The 7479-nt window shown below is 33.5% G+C and overlaps 1 pseudogene across 1 annotated transcript in view; it reads left to right on the forward strand.

Annotated features, from left to right (window-relative positions):
- The first annotated feature begins 2541 nt into the window (after nucleotides 1-2541).
- The window catches only part of LOC105543897, a 6567-nt pseudogene continuing 1629 nt past the window's right edge, over nucleotides 2542-7479 (forward strand). The window contains exon 1 of the transcript XR_001006684.1: nucleotides 2542-2568. The product of XR_001006684.1 is annotated as a GTP-binding nuclear protein Ran-like (transcript). The remainder of the gene's footprint in view (nucleotides 2569-7479) is intronic.

Below are 7479 nucleotides of genomic sequence, written 5' to 3' on the forward strand. Positions count from 1 at the left end.
TATGTTATTCTTATTGTCATAAAGAGAGAGAACAAGAGTGGTGTGTGTTTCTCATCTGACAAAAGAACTATACCCACTTTTGCATTTTTACACAATAATGATCAAGGCCCAGGGCATTTCCTGGGGATTAATGGCTGACTGGGAGATTGAAGACCATTAACCTTAGGCAGTCATTAATTTTCTCAGAAAACCTGGTTGAAGTCATTATTTCTATTATAAGATCGATAACATACACCCCTCACCACCACTACCAAAAAAAAAAAAAAAAAAAAAAAAAACCATTGGAAATAACTTTTCTCTGGAATTTTTCTTAAGTGCATTCAACACGTAGGTTATATTTTAAGAGAAATGTCACTAAAATTCTGAACAACTTAATAAGTAACATGACATACCTCATCACTTAGACATCAGTGTCATGAACATTTGTGATTTTCTCTCTGCCCTCCTAAACTTGACTTAGAAGTCAAGCTAAAAATAAAGTCTCTCTCTCTCTCACTCACTCGCTCACTCTCGCTCTCTCTCTTGCTCTCACACTCTGCCCCGACTCTTTCCCCCGCCCTTGTTCCCTCCCTCTTTCCTAAGGGCTTCAGCATGCAAGGTGTAAATCTGCAAAAGCAGCATGTGGTAGGTCACACTATATACAAATTGTTGGAGAGCAGGTTGAGCTATGAATCTACAGTGTTTTTATTAGTGGCATTTTATCTGAAATAAATGTCAGAAAGAGCTACTTTTTCTGAGCAACTTAATTGAAATGGATCTAAAAAACTAGAATTCACATGATAAAATAAGGTGTCATTTGTCTGACACTGCTTTAATGCTCCAAATACTGAGCTTGGTAAGAGGAGAACCTGGACCCGAACAGTATCTCAGAAATCAAAGAGCTCCAAAAGAGCAGCAGCAACATTTGAACTCCTGAAAGAAGGAAGAGAATATACAAAATAAACATTAAAGAGCCTCAGGAAATGTATTTGTTTGTGAACGCCTGTGGTTAGGACAGTGCCACATCAAACAGGGGAGAGCTCTCTTAATGGATTCTCCAGTTTTCAGACATATTTGTCAATATAATTTTCTTCATCTTTAAAATGGAGATAACGTGAACTACATTCCAGTCCTCAATTCAAGGGCAAAATATTACGTGATGCAGTAAGAATGGCTGCTCATCTAGGATGCACCATAAATAGCACATAAGAAGTGATATGAAATGGGAGTCCCTACCTACCTTCTTTTCATTGATCTTATTTACATCTTAGTCACTTCTTACCCTTGAAATAACAAGCAGAGGTATTGTCAATGTGTTTATATCACTTTCTTGTATATCCACTGGGGACTATAGCTTTATACATTGAAAACTTCCCTTCCTTCCTTCTTTCATCTCTGCTTCTCCCACCCCCACTACCACCACCACCATCAGTACATTCCATGAGCAGGTAGGGAGAAACAGCGAGTCATGAAAACAAAAGAAGAAAATCTTAGAGAAGGAAAAATAAAAGTAATTGATTGGTGCTAAAGAACACCTGGAGTTAGTGGACATCCATCCTTCCCACAATTAAGGGCAAACCAGAGTAAATGATTATGTTGATGGGAAATACACAAGTAAATTTAAAATGATCCCTATATCCGAGAAGCTCGCCATCTATTAAGGGAAATAAAACATATAAGAGATTCAAAGAAATATTTTCTCTCATTCCATTGGTTGCCTTTTCCTCTGTTGTTTCTTTTGCTGTACAGAAGCTTTTTGGTTTGATGTAGTGCCACTTGTTTTTTGGTTTTGTTGCCTGTGTCATATCCGTGAAATCATTGCCAAGACCAATGTCATGAAGCTTTCCCTTAAATTTTCTTAGGATTTTTATAGTTTCAGGTCTTAATTTTAATTCTTTTTTCCATTTTTTGTTGATTAGGATGTAGGGTGAGGCCAAGGAGGGTGGATCATGAGGTCAGGAGATTGAGACCATCCTGGCTAACATGGTAAAATCCCATCTCTACTAAAAATACAAAAAATTAGTCAGGCACGGTGGCACACGCCTGTAGTCCCAGCTACTCGGGAGGCTGAGGCAGGAGAATTGCTTGAACCTGGGAGGTGCCTCCTGAAATACTTTTATGAGAAAATAAGAGGAGCTGAGATTATGCCAACTGCACTCAGCCTGGGTGACAGAGTGAAACTCCATTTCAAAAAAAAAAAAAAAAAGATAAGCATCCAATATCATTCTTTTGTATGTGGAAGAGACTATCCTCTTTCCTTTGTGTATCTTTGGTACTGCTGCCAATGGTCAGTTGGCTGTGTATGCATAGGTGTACTTTTGGTTCTGTATTCTGTTCCTCTGGTTGATGTGCCTCTCTTTATGCAGTGCCATAGTGTTTTGATTACTGTAACTTTGTAACATATTTTGAAAGCAGGTTAACAGGATGCCTCCAGCTTTGTTATTTCTCAAGATTAGCTTGGCTATTCATAGTCTTTTATTATTTATTCCATTTGTTATTATTGTTCCTGAAGTATTATTATTGTTATAATGGTATCAAAATAGAAAACCAAACAAATAAAAGATGACCATGAATGAACCACAGGTGAATGTGTCATGAGCCAAGAATTATGATTAATCCAATTTTATGTTCCTGAGACTTAAAAAGTAATAATAAAGGTTCTTCAAGAGACAAACTTCATAGAGAATCTCATCACCTCCTAAGGGATATAACTTTATAAAGCAGAAAAAAACGGGCCTGGGATACAAATAAACCTGGCCTTGATTTACAACTCTTTTGCTTACAAACTGAGTGACACAGAGTCACCCATTTCACTTATTTGAGCTTTTGTTTTCTCATCTGGCAAATGGGAATAATAGTACTTACCTTGCAGTATATTATGAGACTTAGATGATAAAAGGCTTCTGGCAGATACTAGATGCTTGATAAAAGGTAGCTGTAATGGGGGACTGTGTAAAGTGAAAGTGTAAAGAAAGAGAAGAAAAAGATTACTCCAAAGTTTTGACCCTAGTCAGGTGACTATAAAAATAATAATGCTATAAATGGAAATATAAAAATCAGGGAGTATGAACAGATTTTAGGAGTGGGATTTTTCTATGTTAGCAAATTTTATTTTACATTTTATATGTAAGACCCATGCCATCACTAAAGCAAACTTAAAGGAAAGAGACTTTCTCTCTGATATCCTGCTACATTTAGGCCTTGGGATGACTCCACTTCCTCATCATTGCTGCTGCTGTTGTTTATTTTCACTTGTTTTTGTTGTTTATTTCACAATAATATGTTATGGGCAAAATGAAATATAGATAAGGATTAAGTCTAGCTAGGTCCTGAAAACTCAGAGTAAGTGATGTCTCAAATGCTTAACACCATACCCAGTGCTAACCAAAAAGTACAATTGTTTGTAACCTACATGTGTAATTCAGTACACAAGAATTTCTTAAAGATGGTCATTTCTAAAGCTCATATAGAATTCACAAGCATAACAAAGTTAGCAGCCTAAACAGCCAACTAGATTGGGTAATTGTAGAAATCTTCTGGGAAAATGTATTATGCCTTTTGGAATGAAGTTGGATATTAGGCAGATAGATTTTCAGCATCAAGTTATGATGATTGTTGAGTCTGTTAGAAAGAACCTAAAGTTAAGATTCAATTAATAAAGTTTTAATATGTAGGGCACTGTAGTTTTTTTAGGGGTACAAAATTTCAAGTTAAAATTTAAATATTAAATCACAATGATCTGTTTCCTTTCCAATTTAAAGCATACTGATTCTAATTTTGTTATGTGACCTTGTATGACCCATGAAATGTGTTTAAGTTGTGAACTGTCATTTAAGTGTAAGAAAAAAATGGGACTACTCATCAACTGCATTGTATCCAGCACCAAAATCTTCCTGATGGAGTAAGATAAACACCCATTCAGCTACCCTAATTTTTTTCAGAGTACCAAATGACATGACTTAATTTTACATGTCAAAATATAGGCAAACCACTGGGCATGGTGGCACATATCTGTAGTCCAAGCTACTTGGGACACTGAGGCAGAAGGCTCACGTAAGCCCAGAAGTTCAGACTGTAGTGAGCTAAGCTATGATCATACCTGTTCACTTCAGCCTGAGCAACACAGCAAGACCCCATTTCTAAAACTAAATGAATAAATACACAGGCAAACCCTTAAAGGACTTTGATGGTCATCAGTTAGCTAAAGTAAGCGACACTTTTAATAGTGTTATCTGTGACAATTATAAAGCAACAGAGAACTAAAACAACTACAATAGTGTTATAAGGGGTATAACACTTAAGCACTTAACACAAACATCATTCTAGATCAATTAAATCAGAATCTCAGAGACAAGTTCTTATTTAAAAGCTCTCCACATGATTTTAATAAATGCAGCAATGGTTAGGTCTACAAACTTGCATAAAAAAATATATATATACTCAGAAATTTATGCTTCTTGCCAAGACAAAGTAACAAAGACCGTATACACTAATTATACTCCTGAAACAACTAGATCAACAAAATATATGAAACAATAATTTTCAAAACATTAAAATTCATGCTACAAAAAACATTGATCTCTGAGAAATGGGAATAATGGACAAAGTGAGTCCTATGATTGCCTAGCTAAAAATAGTTTCCAGGCCATGACACAAGAAAGAAAAACACAGGCAGACTACAGTAGTCACCCTGTGTAGAGAAGATGTAGTTGGGAGCCTATGGATAACACAGTAAGTAGACTCTGTAGAGCAGAGATACAAGAGGAGAAGGTTTCAGAGATCTGTAGTGTCCACATTAAGTCTTCAACTAAGTACTAACCAGCTTATACATGTGTGAAAAATAACTGAGACCAGGAAAAGAACCACCCAAAAGGATAATAGGGAAAGACACTGAGAGTTCACACAGAAGAATAGCTCCTATTCTCATCAACAAATTCTAAAACCTCATCATTTCAAAAGCATTGTATAAAGTACATAAAAGGGTTTTGCATCAGTATAGTACTAGGAAAAAAATAGCCCTTAGACTCAATTCTGCTTTGATCCCACTTCAAAAAAAGACCTGCTAAAATCAAACTGTTTCCAAATAACTTACGTGCTTCAAACGACAAAATTTAAGAAGATTTGTTGGACTACAAGAATACCCAGAACACAAGGCAAAATTCACAATGTCTGGCATTTAATTAAAAATTATTAGGCATGCAAAAAAGCAGGAAAATATGAACAATAATGAGAAAAAGTAATTAATCAAAATTGACACAGAAATTACATAGATTATAGAATTAGTGCAAATGGATATTTATATAATTATTATAACTATATTTCATATGTTCAAACAACAAGAAGTAAAATTGAACATGTTAAACAGAATTATGAAAAATAAAAACATAACACAAATCTAAACATCTAGAAATAAAAAATTAGAATATTCAAGAAGAAAAATATACTCTATGAAATTAATGGCAGATTATTCATTGCAGAAGAAAATATTAGTTAATTTGAAGACAATGGAAATTATCGCAAATAAAACACGATGACTAAAAATGATTTAACAGAGTTATCAGTGAGCTACGTGACTAATTCAACTTGTCTAATATGCATGTAATTGGAGTTCTTAAAGAAAAAAGGTCAAGGTAATATTTGAAAAGATAATGATCAAAATATTTTCAATTTAATGAAGTACAAAAGTCCACAGATCAAGAGATGCTCAATGAACTCTAAGCACACACACACACACAAATAAATAAAAAGAAACCAAGTCACAACATGATCAAAGTGCTTAAAATTATGATGATAGAGAGAAAAAAATCTTAAAAGTAGCCATAAGGAAAAAAACATTACATACGAAGGAACATCAGTTGTCCTGAGTGGGGTAGGGAGGTACAAAGATTTGGATGGCATTAGATTTTCATCAGAAACAATGAATGCAGATGACAGTAGAGAAATATAAAGTACTGAAAAAATCAGTCAAATGATAATCTTTTACACAGCAAACATATTTTTCAAAACCAAACTGCATTTTGAAGCTTACAAAAATTGAAATAATTCATCACCAACAGAGCCTAAATACAAGGAATGACATAAAAAGTCCTTCAGCCAGAAGAAAAATAACAGATAGAAATAATAATCTGTGCTCAAATTAAAAGCACCAAAAATGGTAACTACATGTTTTTAAAATGATTTTTTATTACTAATTAAGTATCTTTAAAAGATATGTGACTATATGAAGCAAAAATAATAACAATATTTTGGGGGGTTTATAACATATGTGGAAATAAAATGTATGACAACAGTGGTGCAAAGGCTTGGAGGAGAAAATGGAAGTATACTGTGGTAATATTTTTATAAATATATGAAGCAGTATGTTACTAGAAGGTAGAGTGTAATAAGTTAAAGATATTTTCTGTAAACACCAAAGCTATCACTAAAATTACACAGCAAAGCATTATAACTAATAAGCCAACAATGAATATAAAATGAAAGCATAAAGTAGTCAATTATTTAAAAGTGGGAAAAGATAAGAAATAGAAAATAGAAAAAAACAGAAAAAGATAATAGGCAAAGAAGAGATAGAAAAAAATAGCAAGAGGGTAAATTTAGACTCATCATATCAATGATCACATTAAATGTAAATGGTCTAAACACCACAGTGAAAGGCAGAGATTCTCAGACTGAATTTAAGAAATAAAAGGCAAGACCCAACTCTATATGCTGCTACAGAAGAAGAAAAAAGTGTTGATATAAAACACAAATTGATTAAAAGTAAATGAATGGAAAAAGATATACCATGCTAACACTATGAAAAGAAAGATGAAATGGCTATATTAAAATAGGATAAAGTAGATTTCAGAACATAGATTATTATTGAGAATGAAAAGGTCATTTCATATAATAAAGAGGCAGAACATCAAAACACGTGAAACAAAAGCTGATCAAAGTACAATAAAAAAGAGACAAATTCAGAATTATAGTGAGATATTTCAAAAATCCCTGTTCAGTTATTGATAAAACCAGTAAACAGAAAATCAGTAAGAATATGAGTTGAGCACCATCAGTCAACTTGACCTAATTGATATTTATAGAATAATCCATTCCACAATACTAAACTATAAAATATATTCTTCCCAAGTGCACATGAAACATTTTCCAAAACATACCATTTTCTGGGTCACAAAACATGCCTCCATAAATTTAAAAGGATTCAAACCATGCAAAGTGTATGTACTATGAGCACAATAAATTAGATTATAAATCAAAAACAGAAAAAAATCTAGAAAATCCTCAAGTATACTGAAACTAAACAATGTTCTTTTAAATAATCCATGAATAAAAGAAAAAAATAGAAAATGTATAATTGTGTAGGATTGAATGAAAGAGAAAACACACTCTTTAAATTTTGTGAGATACAGCTAAAGAAATATTTGGAGGTAAATCCGTAACACTGAACATCCATAGTAGAACAGTGGAAAGGTCTCAAATCAATGACCTCAACTTGTACCTTAA

The sequence above is a fragment of the Mandrillus leucophaeus genome, unplaced genomic scaffold, assembly GCF_000951045.1.
Source record: "Mandrillus leucophaeus isolate KB7577 unplaced genomic scaffold, Mleu.le_1.0 Scaffold292, whole genome shotgun sequence".
In the NCBI taxonomy this organism is placed as follows: domain Eukaryota; kingdom Metazoa; phylum Chordata; class Mammalia; order Primates; family Cercopithecidae; genus Mandrillus; species Mandrillus leucophaeus.